Source organism: Erpetoichthys calabaricus, chromosome 16 (assembly GCF_900747795.2).
Source record: "Erpetoichthys calabaricus chromosome 16, fErpCal1.3, whole genome shotgun sequence".
Classification (NCBI taxonomy): domain Eukaryota; kingdom Metazoa; phylum Chordata; class Cladistia; order Polypteriformes; family Polypteridae; genus Erpetoichthys; species Erpetoichthys calabaricus.
The window spans coordinates 82,301,077-82,323,115 of NC_041409.2; the positions used below are offsets into that span (position 1 = coordinate 82,301,077).

Consider the following 22,039-nt stretch of genomic DNA (forward strand, 5'->3'; position numbering starts at 1 on the left):
TCAACTATTTCTATGCCTTTTCATTAATTTCATTCTATTAGTTCCTCATCAGTGCTGTCTTTTGCTGTACTTTGAGGAATATACTGTAAAATCAGGATGCTTGGATGCCATCTTTACTTATAGCACTGGGAATTGTTTCTAAAATGGTGACTAGCTGAAGGAGCAAAGTCATCTTTTTAAATATCAGGCTCACGTGATCTACGCCTACAAACCTCTCTGCTTAAATTCACCATCCTTGGCAAAAGACATACTTGTCCTGGCTCATTTTCTGGCTCTAGTTATACCAACTCTCACATTCTTTAGATAATGAGCTTCATCTTCAACAAGGACCAGTCTGTTAAGGTGAGCAGCCATTACATCTGCTGTCCATCATGCAGCTGTACTAGCCTACAGGGTATTATTTTGGTCCTGTACTCTTCTCATTTATAACAGTTGCAAAGCAGTCATTTAAGGAAGGGGTCAAATGCCTGCTGACGTGGTGCCAGTCATGTTACCAGGAGCCAGTGTTACCAGGAGTAAAACATTGAAGAAAATGTGAAGGAAACCTACAAGCTGTAGTGCAACTACTGCCTCTAAGTGGTGAAAAGGTAAAAAGTCTTAGCAGTTTTACAGACTTAATAATAATAACTGCACTGGACAGTAGCTTGAATGTCATCTAAAATACTCAGAATTTCTACAGGAAGTATCAGCTACAGAGGTACATTCTAAGGAGGCTGAGAAGTGTTGACGTAATTCTGAGATTGTATCAAATCACTGTTTTTGTAACACAGACAGCAATAGTAAGGTGAGAAGAATTATTACTTTGGGGTCTTCTCTCTGTGGACTATAACGCTTGAGGACTCAAGGCCTCTTTCAGTGGCTCACCAAAGGGAAAGTGGATATCTTTGGAAATGACATTAAACATTATGTGAAGAGCTGCTTTAGGATCCTGACTTCTGGGGCATGATACGTGACGCCAGAATTCACAACAAGTGGAATCAAAAATAGATTATTAGATAAAATTGGCACCGAAATTCAAAAATATTTTTTAAGCCTCATTGTCCATTAGATGTTTTCAACAACAAGTTGACTATGTAAGTATTACAGATGTTTTAAATGTCTTACATTTTAGCATATTCTTGTATCATGCCTTATATATATCACTTTGGGTGTTAGTAATCAAATGTTCTGCAATTGGAGGTGATTGAACTATTTATTTAAACATTCCGAACACCCTGCTGAATTATGATTCTCGTTACAATGGCCACAACCTCTATACTATTAGATTATTTCACAGTGTAATAATAAACTAAGTGACAGTAATGCTCAAACTGCATTTACACATCATTCAAACTTTCATAGTAAAATCTTGTGATATCCCACCTTTCCCCTTCATTATATTCAGGTAAATGTTCAGTCAGCAGTTTGGCAGGAACTGTAAAGTAAAGTACCCAAACTGGCCGTCTATGAGCATGTCACTTTCGTACATCTCTGGAAAAATCAATGTGTCACATTGTTTACTTTGGTGCAAATGGCCCAAAAAGATAAGACACGTGCACAGTCTCACTTGATTCAGACGTGGGATTGACGCTTATCTACTTGTATTTGAATTCCATGTCACGCTTTATTGTACATGCAACATTGGTCCATGGCTTTTGGCCTTCTCCTTGGTAATACTTTACTAGACACATGTTCTTATTCTACACCATTTTAAAATGATAGGCAGGTAATTTCCCCAGTAGTGGCTAAAGCAAAAGAATGTTGGTTCAAGCAACACCAACGACTAGTCAGTTGGCTTACCAAGGCTCCAGTACAAAATGGAGTAATCTTACAGTGACATGGGGAAAAACATCTACTATACAGGTATATAAAGATGTATGGATGGTTCTCTAATTAAGAAACACATAGCCATACTTAATTCAATAGTAATCCAAACATCATTTCATTTTCAAACTCACAAAATTCAAATCACTTTCACGTTCATATAATTCAGTCACTAATTTCAAATTAAGCACAAAGCAGGAACCAATCTAAGGCCTGAGTCCAGTCCATCACTGTGCAAACAGCACTCACTCACAATGGACCAGTTTGGATTCAACACTTATCATAATTGGAATGTGAATGGAAAACCCAAGTATCCCACACAGATACAGAGAGATCATGCAAACTCCACACAGATAGTGATTGGACTAGGATTTGAACCTACGACACCACCTGCTCCACCTTTTCACAAGTTTTCACAAGTAATCACCAAATTTTAATATTTATCTTAAAAAATGAATCACTTTTATTTATATTGTAACCTGACATACTGCATCCTGCTCTGAAAAAAGTTTAGAAAATGGGTGAATAGGTGTGACAAGTGGCCTAGTGGACCCTAGTTAAAAGTGGCATAATGATGTCATGGCTCCTGCAATCTACAGTGGTAAAAGCCATCCTGATTTTAAGAGTCTTCTTTTATTTCATCAAGATTGTCAAAGTGAATTTTTGGAAGGTGATAATAATAAATAATAATTCTTTGCATTTATATAGCGCTTTTCTCACTACTCAAAGCGCTCAGCAATTGCAGGTTAAGGGCCTTGCTCAAGGGCCCAATAGAGCAGAGTCCCTATTGGCATTTACAGGATTTGAACCGGCAACCTTCCGATTGCCAGTGCAGATCCCTAGCCTCAGAGCCACCACACCATCCTAAGCCCTTTATTTTCAGTGCAGAGAGTGTGCAGATAGACCCTAGTGTACCATAAGAATGAATTATACTGTATGTAGATGCTTTGAGTCTGTTTGTTGTGTAATTTCCACACTTTTTATTCCCACAGTTATGATGGATGAGTGGCTGCTTTGAGAAACATCTCTGTTAAAAAGTAAAAGGAAACACATGTGTAACACCCTTTATGACAGTGTAGCTCATAGCACTGTATGATAAATGCATAACATAACATAACATTCTCACATCTATTTATAGAAGGTCAGAGCCTATACTGTAGCTGCAACATGGAGTACAAGACAGAAGCCTACTTAGACAGGTCACCAATGCATCACAGATTATACTCACAAACCCATCACCTGCACAGTTTTAGAATTGACACTTAAGCCAATATCGCATTACGTGTCTTCTAGTTGTAGGGTAAGTCAGACTTGCCAGACACTGTTGCTGATCTTGTCACCGGGGCTATGTCGGTTTACATGACTCAAAATCACGTCACTTCAATTTCAGCAAATTGTGTGCCAACCCTCCATCACAGTCTTGCTTAATCCTTTTTCTGGCAGCCAATAATGTGCTGCCTGCTGGAGCCAGTGCTGTACAAAAGGTTAACAGGCATGGTGAGTTCAGTTCTTATTACTGTCCTTCTTTTCATTTTTCATTCTGTCGTGGCACATAAACCACAAGACATCAGACAGACAAGCTTCTTATCTGTTTGTGAGGTTCCAAACACCTGTGTTTCTTGTTCCTCATTGCTGCATTATATGTATTGTTTGTCCGGATGAGCATTCATTAGTTTTCACCTCTCATGCACACAGAGCCTGCTCCTATGACTTAAGACACAATCAAACCTGTTTGACTTCTTAAGGCAGTGGTTCTCAAACTGTGGGGCGGGCCCCCCTAGGGGGGCGCGAAGTAACAAAAAGGGGAGCGCGAAGATGTGAAAAAAAGATAACAAGAATCAAAAATATGAAAAATACATCTATTGAAACCTAAACAAATTAACTTAAACTACATTCTGATACTAGAAAAATAAATATAGAGTTAGATAAATGTTGATAAAAGTTAAGTAGGTATAATAAAATATGCATCTATGATATATCATTAATTAAAAAAGAACAAATTGGTATTAGTGGGCTCCTTTCAAAAAAACGTTAGGGGGGGCGCGATTAAAACTGTTATGAAAACTCGGGTCGTAAATACTTAAAGGTTGAGAAACGCTGCCTTAGGGTGAGTCGAGTTGGACTAGTTGGAGTGAGTCTATATGATTGGTGGTCATAGGAGAATGCCACTGACTGCCTTTGATCCACTAAAATTATGTAAAGGAAGGCTACAACTGGGCGGCACGGTGGCGCAGTGGGTAGCGCTGCTGCCTCGCAGTTGGGAGACCTGGGGACCTGGGTTCGCTTCCCGGGTCCTCCCTGCGTGGAGTTTGCATGTTCTCCCCGTGTCTGCGTGGGTTTCCTCCGGGCGCTCCGGTTTCCTCCCACAGTCCACAGACATGCAGGTTAGGTGGATTGGCGATTCTAAATTGGCCCTAGTGTGTGCTTGGTGTGTGGGTGTGTTTGTGTGTGTCCTGCGGTGGGTTGGCACCCTGCCCGGGATTGGTTCCTGCCTTGTGCCCTGTGTTGGCTGGGATTGGCTCCAGCAGACCCCCGTGACCCTGTGTTCGGATTCAGCGGGTTGGAAAATGGATGGATGGAAGGCTACAACTGAAAGTCACTGGAACACTTGTCTGATGTGACATGGCCGTAACCTAACTTCATGCCTTTGGGATGTAGGTAATTGAATACCTGGAGGAAAACCCGCAGAGACATGGGGAGAACATACAAACTTCACATAGAGCATCTATGAGGCAGCAGTTACTTCTGCACAAGTAATGAAGACATTACAGTGCATGAAACATAAACATTAGTAAATTGTAGTTAGTGCCACTTTAAAATAATGACATTTAGTATCTTGATCCTTCATCACCATTAGTTTTATTTTGCTGTGAATTTCCAGTGCAGACTGATAGACATTTTGTGCAGCCCACAAGCATACTCAGCTATGAATTAGTAGCATTATGTTCAAAGGTATAGCCAAGGTTGTGGATTTCAGGGGGGATTATATTTTATGAATTTTCCAATGTATTGCTTATAGACATCATTATGATTTATGTACTTTCCTATTACTCCCTGAAATTAATTCCTGGCTTCACCTAATTTGGGTTGTTCGTGGAGTGACACTCTGTTGATAAGTCCTATCTGTATGCATAGAAAACTTCATTGACAGAGAAGACTGGGTTATGAAATGCAAAGAAGGTGCAAATCAACGGCATAAAAAAAACAAGATCTGTAGCCATCATTAATGGAAGACAAACATGTGGTCAATCTCTGAAAGTGGAAAACACGAAGGACTTTAACAAAGCTCAAACATATAATGGTATGGTTTGACCAAATTAAATGTCCATGCCATTTCAATGTTATGGTTGCCATATAATTAGAAAATGAAGCATTACACATGTAAGAGAGGGTGGCAAGATGTGGAGACAGGAGCTAAATTCTACATGGGGAAAACAGACCTGCGAGACTTGGATTTTCCTACAGTACAGGCTTGCAAGCTGCCAAGGAAAAAGCCTGATTGCAGATATTGGTCATTGTTTGTGGCCAGTGCTGCTTAAGGGTGCGTTGTGATCTGGCATGGAAGCCCTCTGTGGTTTTGACTTTGATTTCAACTGCATTGACATGAGATTAAGTAACTCATTTTGGAACTCAGAAGTGAGGTGTGCATCAGGAGGGAGCAAGTTAGCCAATTAATGTTCCTTGGTTTTCGATTCTATGCCAAAGTAGACTCATAACAATCAGATTGCATTTAAAGTGCTTCAGCATTGTCTTGTTGGAAAATGTCTATTAAGCAAGCACATCATGCAAATGCATACAATGGGTGATGAGCACTCCTTGATGTACTGTATTGTCAAACTACCCCTTAAAATGCAGCAAAAGTGACTAGTAGTCACATACAATGGTGATGCATTTGTGAAACATTCTGTCCTGGCAGTGCATTGTGCAATAATGTTGTTCAAATTTTACGGCTGCCTGTGTTATCTGCAGGCATAAATCTGGTGGTTTCCACAAGCAGAACTCATCCCTGAAGACCACTCTACATCTGTCCACATGGCTCATACTGTGCATCTGACAGACCTGCTTGGCAGTGGCAAGTAGTCAATAGCTGGCATTCTAATGGATACCATGAATAGAATGCCAATTCAGTGAGAGTTTGACCCATAATTGAAATGTTACGTGGTGATCCATAGAGAGCACCTTTTCTCTGTAAATTGGTTAAATGACATCACCAAAAACACACTTTGTTCCAGTTGTTGACTTTCATCTCAAATTCAGTATGATGCCTTCTAGTGGCATTGAGTGTGATAAAATTTATACATAATAAGATTTGTGTCGGGCCATGATGATATCCTGTTTTAGTCTTTTTTCAAAGAGAGGCTCAGCTTCTACCATATATTTTAAGAGTGTATTGCTCTTATTCATAACTGCTTTTATCCACTTGATAACTACTTGATGACACCAATGAGAGTGTAACTCAAAATATTTCAGTTTTCTTTGTAACAATCTGTAAATAAAACTGATAACTATACAATAAGTGGCAAGGGAAGAGAGGAAAACAAAACCACAAAGCTGGATACATTTGGATGAAATAAACATCCAGGAATCCAGATACACTATTTTTTTTAACACTTTAGAGGTAGACAGAGTCTTTGCAGGAAGTTGTAAAGCTTATTACAGAGAGTTATAGAGTGTTACATTTTTAACTTTGCTAATAAATGTGTAAAAAAGCTTATCTCTGTTTTTTTTTAATTAAAATCCATTGGGGGTATGTGGGTGAGCTTTGGGTAGGGTGTTATTTTTATTTTTTTTGGGCTGGGATAGAGAGGAGTGTGGTTAGTTGTTACATTTTTCATTCATATGCTTTTTTACCATTACCAATACATATTATAGTGTTGTTTGCACCGGCTTATAAAAAGAAAAAAGCATTAATTACACACATAAAAAAAGTAATTCAGTAATTACACAAGTAACCTATGTGATCAGAAATGTACTCCCTATAATGGCTTGGTACTCATTTTAGGTTTGATTCCTGAATTGAAGTCAATGCTAGTGGTATAAAGCCCTCAAACATCCTCAATTGGCTTAAATGGGCTTTATGGATGGATGGATACATGGATGGAAGAATTTATGCCATTCATTTTCAGAACCTTTTTTTTTCTTTTGCAGGATCAAAGTGGATCAATGCTTACCCTGACTTCATCTGACATAATGCACATTGCAACCCTGGATGAGATGCCAGCCTATATATATATATATATATATATATATATATATATATATATATATATATATATATATATACAGCTACGCCAGGCCAGTTTAGAACCACCAATAATTTTTAGGAATTACAAAACAAAAACTGAGCAAGCAGCAGAAACCTAGTTTTACACAGGGAAAACATGTACACACAACACAAAGAGTATTATTAGAACTGGAACTGAACCCAGATCTGTGTCTGTGTGGCAGCATCAATAAAACTGTTGGATGAAAAAAATTCCAATTAAGTTGCATTTTATTTCATTCATGCTTTAGTGCTCACACCAGTCATGCATTATGTGCAGCACTGCCATGTCAATCTGTCTGTACATTTTATGTATATATTTTTATCCTGCATGTATGGGGAATTAAAAAATAAATTATGCATATACACCAATACCTGGATGAGACACCAAATGTGGCATCAAAGTTCATGTGGAGTACTGAGTGAAACACCTATTTTTTTTTTTTTGATAGATCGATTTGCCCCATCACAATTAATTTTAATAGTAAATGGTTAAAGAGTCAAGAAGAAGAATTTGTGGCCTTCTAAGCGAGGTGTACGTGCATGATCCACATAAGAGACTTAGGAAGATGGAATGCTTTTTATGATGTAGAGTATACGTCTTGACACATTTTTGCAGGTATAATTTAAATAAATAGAGGTTATGTTGCTATAATCTTTGTTTGAATCACAACTTTGGCATTCATGATTTATCATAATGATGTCTGCAACAAAAAAGAAAGGCTTTCTAGATTTCACATTATATTTTAGTCAATTACTTTTTCTGGTCTTGAAACCCTCCATTTTAGCTTGAGGCATGTTCACAGATAAGCCTCGTCTTTAAATATTCAGTGGTTCACTTCATAACAGTAAAGATGTATGTTATTTATTAAATATGGTCAGAAGAGTGGCACAGTGCAACACATACAGTGTTGCTGATCTAAAGAGTCAGGAGTTACATTTAATTCCCGGCTGGGATGCCCTTATGTGTGGAGTTTTCATATCCTTTTTTGTTGTTTTCCTGAGTTTTCTCGGCAGACATTATATTCTTCTCTCAATCCAAAGACATGTTGCTAATAGGACTGACAACTCTGAAATGGCCTGTTGTGGGTGCGTCCATGAGCGTATCCTGTGACAGAGTTGTTAGTTCCTGCCTTGTGCTGTTCACGTTTTGGTATAGACTTTGGCAATTCTACTCTGGAAAGTGGATAATTATTTAAAGCAGATAGAGTTGTCTGTAAACAACTTTAGGATCACAGGAGCCCATAGCTTGTTTTGGCTGATCAGTTGTAAGGATAGGAAATAGCCCTAGTCAGGGTGCCAGTCCATCATAAGAATGTATCACTTCAGACCAATTAGGTATTTATGTTGCATCTTTCTTTCTTTCTTTCTTTCTTTCTTTCTTTCTTTCTTTCTTTCTTTCTTTCTTTCTTTCTTTCTTTCTTTCTTTCTTTCTTTCTTTCTGTGTTAATGTGAGGTGCAATAAAGTTCACCCCCAACCCAGAACAGACTCAACACCAGTAGAGACCAGGGTAGATTAATAAGAAAACAAATAATAATTACGAGGAGGAGGGAATGGAAAGATTACAAAATATAAATACAAGAAGTACAAGGGTACAAAACTTTGCTCCTCTTTACCGTCTATGAAGAATTACATAAAGGGCCTGAATACTCATGTCGATGAGATATTTCTTTTTTTTTTTTTTTTTACTTTTGAGTAAATTCACAAAAAATTGCCAAAATCCTGTTTTCACTTTGTCAGTCAGGGGTATTCAGTGTTGTTTGATACGCGGAACAATTAATTTAAATGATTTTAGCCTAAGGCTGCATCATAATAAAATGTGGAAAAGTGAAGGGGTCTGAATACTTTCTGAAGGTATTGTGTATATGAGACATTCTGCATTTGGCTACAGGCATTTTGTATAATTATACGGATGGCTTTCTCATTTCTTTACCCACCTGTATTTCAAAGAAAGTAAGAGGACCTTGCTGACAGAGGCCTAGATCGCTGTTGTGTAAAGGAAATGCAAGTAAAGTTTGCTGCCTATGAATGTAGTGACAGTGTGCGCAAATAGTAGAAACACCATGCTGTAACACCACCCTTATTTGACTTACTTTGCTTTTAAGTGGGAAAAGGAATTGCAGCATTCCTTGTGCGACTCACCCATAACCATGACTAGTTGTTCAGTGCCATACAGATTAAACACGGTAAGCTGCTAAATCTGTGACCCGCCCTACATTCAGCTGTGCCCACACCCTGCACACCATTCTTTATTTTTGTTCTGAATGGCTTTAAAATATAAATATCTCTGATGGCCTCATCTTCTACCTTAGAATGTCTTGAACCTGGTAGAAATAAGGGATGAGCACTGTTGAATTAAATTGGGAGTCAAGTTGAGAGACATCAGAAGTCTGAGGGAACTGTATCAGAGAATGTGGTAATAGCAGCCATAAAAGGCAAACCTGGTATGTATTATTTTCCTTGTGTGTCATCCAGTGTCAGTAATTATGAATCTATTAAATAATGCACCTTACAGCATTTTGTGATTGGGACATTCTGTGTGTTGAGAAAATGTTCTCTTGTGTTAACAAAAATTCCCTCAGTGGACTCCAGTTTCTTCCCACAATGCAAAGACAAATCTATATGACCCCAGCTCGAGTATCTATATACATGCATCAGGGCCCTACAGTGGACTGAGGATCCCACGTAAGCTTGCTTCTTCCTGCTATTCGTTGGTTTCTCCCAGACATTGACTTCCTTAGACATTGAAAAATTTTAATAATGAATGGATAGATAAATGGAGAGATGGAAGTAAGCAAGTATTATTGTACCCAAATTTACAAGGCAAAATAAATGCTGTAAACTTGTCGATCATCTGTCCATTTCCTGAAACTGTTTTTTTTTTTTTTTTGGTTTTAAGGGGACCCAAAGGGCAAAGCATGAACAGGAATCCACCCTGGATGGGATCACAGCCCTAATTCTGGGCACACACGCACGCACACCCATACCAGGTCAGTTTAGAGCTGCCAGTTTACATGACATGCCCATCATTGGAATGAGGGAGGAAACTCGACTGTTGTGAGCAAATACATGTAAGACATGGGGAGGATGTGCAAATGTTATTGTATGCAGTAACCGGGCTTAGAATGGAACCCGGGTCCATAGGATTGACAGACAGAAATTTTAACTTCTTTGAGAACTTGCTTGTTGTAAATCAATCAGTCAATCAATCAGTATTGCACTGGACAATTTACAAGGCAAAGAAGAGTACTACAGAGAACTGTTAAAAACAAGTTTAGCTGTAGTAGCAGTTAAATAATTTTGCTCTGGATAAGTAAGTTTAGAAAATGGATAGATGATTGAAAATCATGAAGAAATGTTACAATTCCGAGAAAAGCCTACAAATAATCTGACATCAAACCATAAAACCGTAAAATCAATATGTAAAATAATGACTTGAAAATACTCAAGTGTGTACTGATGAATTTCTTAACCTTTGCGCTGTCTGGTATGAAGGAAGTCTGACATTACTCATCTGTTGAGGTGAAAGACCCCATAAATATAAGAGGAACCCTTTTAGCCAAACAACAATGCCTGCCATGATTTTTCCCATAAATCAAGCTGGTTGGTATATAGTGTACACCATGGGGCCCAATGCCTAACTTATCACTGAGTCCAAAAACTTGAGTTTCCACTACCATTACACATTAAAGTAAGCAATATTATGAAGAAAAATGTGTAGTGGTTAGTGCTGCTACCTCAAAGCTCCAGAGCATTAGAAAAGCTGTGACGAGAATGGGCCATTTAGACCTACAAGCTCATCATTCCTATTAATCTAGATTGTCCAAAATAATATCAAGTCAAGATTTGAAGGTCCGTAAAGTTCTACTCTCCACAACACTACTTAGTGATTTATTCCGTTTCTATAGTTCTGCGTCTGAAGAAAAATTCCTTAACAAGTTTCAAATTGCATCCCCCAGTTCTTGTTGCAGAATTTACTTAAAGTAACAACTGGGATCTACTGTATTAAATTCTTATATAAATTTAAAAATGTCAGTATGCAGATGCATGTGTATGGATTACTCATTGTTAGTTGCTTTCTCCCAAAAGACCATCCAGAAGTTACCATACATCCAAAATAGCATTATATGTGTACCCTGTAATAAGCAGAAGTATCCCTCTATAATTGTTGTGCTTTTTTCTTTACATTGCTCTTAAGGAGCAGACCAATATGAGATTCTGCTCTTCATATACAAGGGTCTTACTGCCACTCATATCTTTGGGACTTACTTACTCCATCTACTTCTGCTATTTCTCCCCAGTCTGCATCCTGTAATTCTCTGCTTGTCCCAAAGCTGTCTACAATGGCTGATAGAGCATTTTGCACCATTGTTCCTCGCCTATGGAATAAACTACCACAGTATTTTCGGAACTCGACATTATTAGCTGTTTTTAAACTGAAATTTAAGACCTATGTCTTTCAGTGTGCTTTTAGTGATTTATAGTTGTTATTTATTTATTTATTTTCTGAATTTTAAATAGTTTTAATAGTAGTATTAGTAGTTTTCATCCCAGCCTAGTCACTGCCTGTATGGAACTTACACACCGTCACTGCACCAGGATCTAAACAAGTTTTTCTCTGAGTTCTGGTTTCCCTCTCAAAGATGTACAATTTGGATTAACTAGCAACTCTAAATAGGGCTTACAAGAACAATTGGCTGTGTGTGTAAAAGTGTAAAAGGACCAGTTCTCTTGTCTTGGGCTAGTTCCTTCTTTGCACTGTAAGGGACAGACTGTAGCACCTATTACCCTGAAATAGATTATGTTTTAATTATAGTATATTTTATAATCAAAATCCATTATGTATGTATAATAGTCCTGGCAGCAGTTTGTGCTCCACCCTTGATTGAACCCTAACCCTTCCACTCATAGTCTCAGCACATTTAGTCACTTCACATATTAAGTCACCTAATCACCCATTATATGAGGCTATGCAGTCACTACACCACACTTGGCTGACATACTGTCCATTGTTGCATATAAACAACATAAAGGAGCTGGAGCCAAAAACACTATGTGTACTGCCTGCCACGCCACAGGGCTAGGCAGTCACCCCATGTTTCTGTCTCAGCTGATATCTGAATACCAAAGCTGGACCAATAAAAAGTGCAGGAATCTCCAAATAGTCCGTGCCTCCTATTGTTGCATTCTGCATCTTAAAAATGTAGACAGTTCCACCCTATCACTCCTTTACTTGCAAGAAAGTTTACAAACACAGTGATTCTGTGATTAGATCTATTGAAGCTACACTCTCAATATGTTCCTATGGAGACTGTTTGAATGAGTTTTAGCCAAAAACTGTCCACCTATGTAAGCTAGCATTGCTAAAGAAGTTCAGAGTAACAAGTAACTGCGTAAAAGTCCAAGTCTGAAGAGGCATCCTGATAAGATTCAACCGAAAAACAAGATTTTAAGCTATGATGTTAATAATGTTTTACTGAAACAAATGAACATATAGAGCATTATATTGGCTATCCTCTACCTAGGTTTGAATGAAACACTGTGTACTGTTCAGTTGTGGACAGGAGAAATGCATAATTTAGCCTGCTGGATTAAAAATGCACAGTTGTTGGTTGGTAAGCTACAGTTAGTCCAGCGCAACCAGGTTACTCCTTATTTATCATACAATGAAACATTATGGTATCCTCACATCTTCTGAACTAATTTATTCTAAAACAAGGCTAGCCCTGGATAATATACCAGATTAATACCCTACTAGCCAAAGAACAATGCCTTCCATGACATTTCCCATAAATCAAACTGATTGGTATGCTGTGCAGAATGTGGCTCAATGCCTGACATTTGTACACAAATTCAACACTATATGTAATTACTTTTTCAACCTCATATTTTGTAATCAAGTCTTTACATTCATATATATATATATATATATATATATATAGCATTTGATATATTCATATGCTACATATATACACATAAACACAGATATATGCACATATTAACATAATTGTACATTTATGTACACACAATTATATCAAAAATATAATAAATAGGCATATGCATTTTGTGTTAAAAAGATTGAAATTGCTTTGTTTATAAGGTGTTTAAACTAATCTGTATTTTTATGCATGTGCATTTTGTAAAGGTGGTGCAGTGGGTAGCGCAGCTGCCTCGCAGTTGGGAGACCTGGGGACCTGGGTTCGCTTCCCGCGTCCTCCCTGCGTGGAGTTTGCATGTTCTCCCCGTGTCTGCGTGGGTTTCCTCCGGGCGCTCCGGTTTCCTTCCACAGTCCAAAGACATGCAGGTTAGGTGGATTGGCGATTCTAAATTAGCCCTAGTGTGTGCTTGGTGTGTGGGTGTGTTTGTGTGTGTCCTGCGGTGGGTTGGCACCACCCTGCCCGGGATTGGTTCCTGCCTTGTGCCCTGTGTTGGCTGGGATTGGCTCCAGCAGACCCCCGTGACCCTGTGTTTGGATTCAGCGGGTTGGAAAATGGATGGATGGATGCATTTTGTAAAGCCTTATTTTGTAATTGAATTTTACCTCTAAACTTGTTAGAGTGCTCTGAGGCTGTACTTAGTGAAGAGCGCCATACAAAAATAAATTTGACTTGACAACTGCAAACTCAAAACAATATATATATATAAAAATATATTTTGCCAAAAGGAGGCGGCATTCTCATGGCTACTATTTCCACACAAAATAACTATAAACAGTCCATTTAACCCCTAACCTGAAGCTGAGGGAGTGCTATTGTAATGGGTGGCCCAGTGCACAAGTCAGCTTAGGACAACAGTAGATCCCTTTCCACTGAGCCACCACCACTTTCATCCATTTTATTAAATATCTTTTCCATTATTACATAGTATATAAAGGTAAGTAACATACCCTAATCCAAACCTTTATATATTTTCTCCACCTTTTATTTTCTAAACAAGTAGTTTTATTATTTGCACACACTTATATCTGCCATTTAGACTCCTTGTTTTGAACCTGCAATTCTATTTATGTACTCTACTGTATATGCACATGTATATATACATATACACACAAACATGGTCCTTATTTGTAAATGCACAAAAATATTTTTTTAGTGTTCATTTTTACATTTTGTCATTTTTCTAGTATAAAGCTCATACAATAATAGAACCCGATTACTTGTACTGCATGAGTAAATAAAGCAAATGTCAAGCTTCTTATTCTCACAGGTCTAAATACCACTTTCAGATCATTACCAAAGGCATATGACTTTATTCATAATTAATGCCAAGTAAACTTTAACAACTTCTGCTAGCATTAATGGATGCAAGAACTTTGTAGTATAATTCTATTGTAAGGTAGACTTACCGGAGCAAAGACTCTGAAGTTGCAGCAAAGTGGCCCTGAAGTTGAATTAAGCCCAGGGGGAGACGCCTGAAGCCAACTCTGTTTACCAGAGTCCAAGTTGGAACTGAGGATGGAATTTTTCTAGGAGTTACATTCTGCAGCGTAAACCTGCAGGGGGGTGGTCTGTCCAGACAAATAGCGAATGCAAACGCCTGTCTTGGCTGCTATCCCTGTCTTAGAAGTGCAGGAGTGGTAAGCGACGGACGTGCATGTAACCAAAGCAGTCCACACACATGCCAGCAGAAGAGCAACAGCAGCTGATCTACTTTTATTTAGCGAGTCCCCCGCCCCGTTCAACTACTTTTTTCTTTCCCTTACCGCTGCTGCCTTGTGACTCAGTACTGAATGACTGATGTCACTTCTACACACAAACTGAAGCTTTTTAATAATGTTCCTTGCTCAAACAGGCACTCCAATGGGTGGAGATTTAAAAAAAAATGCATTTGGAGATAGCATATCATCTCGAAAGGCAAACAAGCCTCCCTTTTTAATATCTCCTATCCAATTTCAAACACCCAAGCCCTGCAGCAGATAAAAATGAATTGCATAAAAAGACTGCCTTTTTATTCTCAGAAGATCATAATTTCGTGAAAGTGGGTTCATTGAATGGATGGACAGATATAAGCATCCAAAATAAGTGCAGGGACACTGATTCTGATGGTTGATGCTTCCATACAGCTCATATAGATTTAGATTATCCATCCATCCATTTTCTAAACCTGTTTAGTTCAGTTCAGAGTAGGGGGAAAATATAGCTTCTCTTAGCACCCCAAGGTTGCATCATCAATTGTAGGATATACTTAATTATAGACCCCAATCATGAATGCCAAGACAATTAAGAGATGCTAGTTAACTAAATACACAAATCTGGAGTAAATACAGAAACTCCACAGAGAGAGCGGCCAGACCAGGAATATAACCCAGGAGCTTGGAGCTGTAGGGCTACAGCATGCCACTATGTCAGCTGTTTCATTTCTTAAACAAATCTTAAACTTTTTGAGTGAATCTAAAGTGACTAGCTATAGTATATAGTATTATGACATAATGATCATAAGAGTAACTAATAAATGAACTATGTTTTCAATCATTTATGTCATGATAAAGGGTTACATCGGTGGCCTGAACTTTTATAGTGGTCACTATTCCTAGTCTGTTTATAAAATTAAATTTAGATTTAATCCATATTAATCCATGTTGATGACCATAGTTGTCATATTACCAAATAGACGTTTGTCTGCATCACTGTCCTCTATTTTAATACTCCATTATCTTTCATTATAGAAGGACTTCTTTCTAATGCAGGCAATGACTTAATTTAAACGTAAAGTTGTATTCATACCAGTAATTATTAAGACCAAATCTGTATTTGCAAATTTCAGTCTTCACTTAAAATAAAGTTATCTCTCTATTATATAAAAAAAAATCTTGGGACGAGACGAAACGTGACTTTCTCAGAAAGACACTTTCATGTCCCGCAAGACTAGACTTTGTGCCAAGAGATTTAACCACGCCTGGGGCCGGAAAAAGACAAAGAGTAGATGACAAAGTAGAACGTCGTAAAGATTTCAAAAACATTGGCACGATACACATGCAGAGCAGTTTAGCGAAAATGGAAGTAGGAAAATTAAAAAGTCTCAAAAAAATGATAGTAAAGATTGCATTAGCGCAAACAAATGGAAATTATTACTTGGTGAAATAACAGAATAGCGGAAAGAGATCGAATAGTGTTTCTTCCCAACGAAGAGGCGTATCCGCGCGAATTAGAAAGATTTGTTGTTTGGTGAAAGCGAATTCCACATACGCTGTCACGCTTGGGTCACAGATACACAGGAGATTTTAGAGACAGAAATGTTATTCAGACACTTCAAACAAACATAAGTCTCTTTCAGGAGTGAATCAAGCTCTTTGTGTAGTTCGAGGGGATAGTTCCATCTCTCTGTTAAAAGAATAGAAAATCTTCCTCTTGATAGGGGCGCGCCTCGGGAGCAGAGGATGTCTCGGGGAGAAGAGAGATAAGGCAGTGAGACAAAAGGACAGCCGCTGTACAGGATTTTAAACATTCAAAGTGCTGCACGAGATGCAGATCATGCAGCAATCCTGCAGCTGATCGAGCAAAGAGGAGGTAAAAAAAAAAATATTTGTTTCACATTGTATCACCGTTTCAGAGGAGTGACTGTGTCTCCTTGGGTTATGTTCAGCCCCCCTTTTCACAACGGTGCGTTGCACAGGCTGGGGTTTTTGGCGAGCAAAGCAAGCAGGGGGCAAAGCCCCCAAGTAAAGAATTAAAGAACCTTTGTTTAGTTGTCATCTGCAACATAGATGAAAGAAATTCAGACTTAGTTTTAAATAATATCACAAGTCCATCCATCCATCTTCTAGTTTAATCCAAATCATGATCCCAATCCTAGCAGCAATCAGCATAGTTTGGGAACAAATCGGGAATGAGATGGCAGTTTATTGCAGAGTGCACAAGAAATCTGACAACGAGAGGAGACTATTCAGTCCATCAAGGCCATTGTTTAACTAATAGCTAAGATACCCCAGTACCTCATCTAGATACTTCTTAAAGGATGTGAAGGTTTCTGCTTCAACTTGTTTAGCCAGAGCATAGTGTCCCTTGATTTATATTCAATAGTTTTTAGGGTTGCACCTAATATTTTATTTGCCTTTTTAATCACTTCTGCTCATTGCTTAGATGATGAAAATATTGTGTGAAAATAATCCCCTAAATCCTTTTCAGAAGTTGCTTCCTATAGGACAAGGTTTCCCATCTTAACATTCCTCCATAAGATTTTAAATTTAGAGTCTCCAATTGGCCTAACCTGCACATCTTTTTGGAAGAAGCAGGGATAAAGCTAGTTAAAATTGTTGAGGCCATATATTGTATTTGTATAGTTAAAAAGTCTGATCTACTTCATGGCAAATATTCCTAATATTTGAGGAGAGATAATTACTTAGGGTGTGAGGACAGATGATGGAGAAGCCATTTTTTAAAGATGAATTCTTTTTTAAACTTTATATTACCATGGCAGGGTGTGTCATTATATAAGATGTTTTGTTCATATAAACATAATGACTAAAAAACTGCTACACCTGGGAAAAAAGGCCAAGAAACATATATGCAAAATATGAATGTGCAAATAAGGAAGCTCACTGTTTATGTACCTGTATATGCAGGCGACACTTTGAGAATGATAGTATGCACCTGTATAACTTTGCAACATTAAATGGATTGCTTCTTTTAAAATAATACACAAAATGCCAAGACATCCTGTTTTATATACTGCCTTTCCATGGTAGCCTCTGTCATGCATTTTATAAATTCATAAATGTACAATTGTTTATTTGTATTGTTACGAATGGAGCACCATAAGGTTAAGTGAATCATTTACTAGATGAACATTTTTTTACTAGATGAATTATTTTTTTCATAATTCATTGCAGCAAATGTGTTATACAACTGCATAATCTCCATGGCATTTGATACAAATATTCCAGTGCTCACAAAGTGCATGGATTTCTTTAGGAATAATGTATTTTTGGTCGCATGTGCTGGCACTCATGCACCACCTGCTGCACCTCTTCATCTAACTTGAAAGTCTTTTTGCCCATCACCTCTTTGAGTGGTCCATAGATGTGGTAATTACTTTGGAGCGAGGTTTAGTGCCAGTTTCTGGCTGGTGGCCGTTAACTCAGGTTTCATCTCCAGTAACAAATCTTGCTAGGAAGCTATCACCTTCTATTTCAAACTTGCCGACAGGCATCAGCATCTTGTTATTTCAACTCTGGAGTCATCTGCTGTGACACACACCTTGTGGAAATGGAGCACGTGGTTTCTGAGCCACGACCAATGCTCACCAACACACAACGGTTTTCTGTCACAAAGTGTTCAACATTTGCAATTGACGCTGCTGTCACTACTCAGTGTGTCTAACCCAGTCAAGAAGAGTCTGTTACAAAACTCACGGTCTTTTGGGACTTATGACACTTGCTGGAGTGACAAACGTGTGTCACCATACTGAACCTTCATTCACCAATGACACGCTCAATGTCCTTGCTAATGAGGTTACCAATTTACATTACAATGGTATGGGGTTAAACAAAATTTTAGGGTTTTCATTTGACCCACCATCATATATTGTCATTGTTGTCATGTGTACAGAGTACAGTGGAATGTGCTAATTAAAATGCACCACCTAATCCGGTACAATAATTAGTGAGTAAAGTTACCTTACCTTGAAACTGCTGCCTTCTTTACCTGAAAAATCTCAGAACATTTAAGTGTAGATGGAAAGAAACCATCTGTCTATCTTTATTTCAGCCTTCTTATTACTAGGGTGTTGTAGCGTGTTAGCCATTATGAATGTAGTGAAAAGTCAAGCAAAATGACACCTTTTGTTGGCTAACTAAAAAGATTACAATATGCAAGATTTCGAGGCAACTCAGGCCCCTTCTTCAGGCAAGACGTAATGAGTTTATGGCCTGAGTTGCCTCGAAAGCTTGCATATTGTAATCTTTTTAGTTAGCCAACAAAAGGTGTCATTTTGCTTGACTTTTCACAACCTTCTTATTGTAATTCATGGTTGCCATAAAGCATCAAGTGCAAGACAAACACTGACTCTGGATGGAATGCCAGTCTATTGCAGGCTAAACAGAAACATTATAAGCAGCTCCTGTAACTGAAGGTCAAGGTTAACTTTATCATTTCTTCCATTTTTTTCCTAAAACCCCGTAATTGCAATTCAGGGTTGCCTACTATTATTGAGAACAAGACAGGATCCAAGCTCAGACAAGATGTCGGCCTTCGGCAGGTCAAACAGAAGCATCAAAACATATTTTTGTAATTTAAAGTCAAGGTTAATTTTATTGTCCTATTTATACAGGACCCGCTGAATTGGTCTGAGGCTTGTTTGGGAGTATTAAGAGTAAAGTTAAACTTAGATGGGCTGCCACTCCACTACAAGCAAAATAGAAACATTAGAAAATAATAAAGGTAAACTTTAGTATTCCATCTATGTATTTTTTAGCTTTCTTATTCCAATTCAAAGTTGATCAGCAGTCTCCGGACCAAAGCTTAAACAAAATCTGGATGTGCTGCTAGCTCAATAAACGTTAAAATCAGTTTCTGCAATTCACTATCACTGTAAAGTTTATCGTCTTATCATCCATCCATTTCATGTAGCCTTATATTTCAGTTCAGGATTACATGGAGTCTAACTGAATGCATTAGTTACGAGACAGGAACCAACCCAGGACAGGTCACCACAGGATTTTTTGCAGATGAAACTCACTTACACCAGAGCAGTTTTGAGTCATCATGCCACCCAGGAGGAAAACCTGATGCAGTCTGCAAAAAAAACTTGCGCCATGGTAGAAGATTTGTTTTCCTGCAAAACAACAACTCCAAGCATGAAATATACTGTATAGCAAAGCTATTTAGGAATGGTTTTAAAACAACAAAATAATGTCCTAGAGTGGCTGGGTCAGAGTCGTGACATTAATCCAATGGAGAATGGCTTGACAAAAGGCTGTTTACTCACTTGACAGAGTCTGAGAGTTTGGCAAAATAAACTGGGAAACAATGGCAGTGTCCAGGAGTGCAAAGTTGTGCACACAGATTTCAGGCTGTCATGGCTGCAAAAAATGCATCTACTAAATACTGACTTTAAAGGGTGTGAATACTTTCGAAATGAATTATTTTGTGTTTTATATTTGTAATTAATTTAGACCACATGCACAGATCTGTTTTTAAGTTTGGCATGGAAGAAGCAGGCAGTGTAGTGTGGTGGTTAAGGCTTTGGACTCCAAACCCTGAGGTTGTGGGTTCAAATCCTGTGACTGATGCTCTGCAACCATGAGCAAGTCACTTGACCTGCCTTTGCTCTGATTGGATAACCAAAACAAATGTAACCAATCTTTATATATAATCTTCATTTGGATCTTGATCTTTGTTTCTCCGCGAATTCCATGCATGCGTAGACCACCTTCCAGTTTAGTACGTTGTTGTTACTCACAGATGTCAACAATGTGCCAGAATAACGAAAGGGGTGGTGGACAGTGTTACGCTGGTTAGCTCCTGAGGCCTGGTTAGAGAATGAGATTGCCGAAGATAAAAGGTACGTGCCTACGTAACATATGGATGCAAGAAAGACAGTGGGTAAAATGAATGACAACGTAACAGCACGTTCCTGAAATTATTATTGTTACGTTGTAGCCGGCGAGTGCTGCGCGTCTCACAGTTGTACTGCGGCTTGCTCACATGTCAGTGAAGTGATCCCTATTTATGCTTTAAAGAGCCTGGATACCTATGTGTCCCCCTTTTATAACCATTGCTCCGTGTATATTGCCTTACTCTTTGGATTGCCACAAAGCAACCTGCGAGATTGGAGAAAGGTTGAGAAGAGATTGTGAGAGGAAACAACAGCATCGTGAAAACGAGATGGACTGTGAACGGAGAGAAGCAGAAATGCTCCTACACCACCACATAATTACTATTCGGACAGTGATTCCGAGTAGGCCATTCCTATCGAATCAATGTCCAAGGGTTTTCTTTTGTAATTTTGTTTCCCTTATAAAAAATCATAAAGCTGTGCGACGAAGGGCCCAGTTCACGACTGGCAGCCGCGTTTAAACAGGGAGCCCTTCACAGACAACTTTAACACGCACAACGTAGTTGGGCGCACATGGCTAGTTGTATCATAAAAGTTGTAAGTCTCCTTGGATAAAGGAATCAGCCAAATAAGTAAATGTAAATGAAGAGTCTTTTTCTGTTGACCAGTGTCAAAAAAGGCAAATTAAAACCACTGTGATTCAATATTGTATAATAATAAATTGTTGAAAACTTCCAAGGGGATAAAGTCTTCTTATAAGCACTGCAATTCACAAGTTATTTCAGAGCTTTGTTAATTTTTGTCTCAAGCAGTACATACCTGTGTCTCTTAGCTATGCAATGTGGTGGAGGGGCTCGGAGGTCAAATCACATAGCTTAAGGCCACTGTTTTAAATTCCTCTGGAATATTACAATGCAAGCCTTGGCTTTAATGACATATACCTTATGTTAATATTTAAAGTAATTTGGGATGTTTTTTAATAATTGAAAGCATGATATTACATAAAGTTTCAATTGTTGGTTAAATAAAACCTATTCAAGCATAATTGTTTTCAGTGACTTCTTGGTCAGTACCTTTGCTGAAGCATAGATAAAAAGTTATGGGATAAAGCAAAGGTATGAGACTTGTTTCGACAAGTTAATCTAATATCTGCAGTATTTCATTCCTAAAGGAGAGACATCTTCATAAAAATGTCAATCTCTGGCGATGAGGAATAGGTTGTAGCTTTGTTTTTTTTTTCTTTAAATGCCCCCAAAATGTAGGCCAGTTTCTTAAATGGTCTATGCCTGGCACCCTGTTTTTATATACAGTAAATCAGATGAAATCTGGCCAGCATGATTTTGGTCATATAATTAAAGAATGAGATTGTCTTTTGCTGCCTCTTTCCAAGGCTGAATTCTGCCTTTTTCATAACACTGTCTGGGTAGGCAGCAGCCTCAATAACTGTAAATTAGTTTAGGCTGATTCAATGATGAATA

At 38.2% G+C, this 22,039-nt stretch overlaps 1 protein-coding gene across 1 annotated transcript in view; it reads right to left on the minus strand.

Moving 5' to 3' along the window:
- LOC114667110 (protein AHNAK2) overlaps positions 1-14,789 on the minus strand; it is a 93,644-nt gene extending 78,855 nt beyond the window's left edge. The window contains exon 1 of the mRNA XM_051919751.1: positions 14,413-14,789. The gene's annotated coding sequence lies outside the window, so the exon portion shown is untranslated. The remainder of the gene's footprint in view (positions 1-14,412) is intronic.
- Between the last annotated feature and the right edge of the window lie 7,250 nt (positions 14,790-22,039).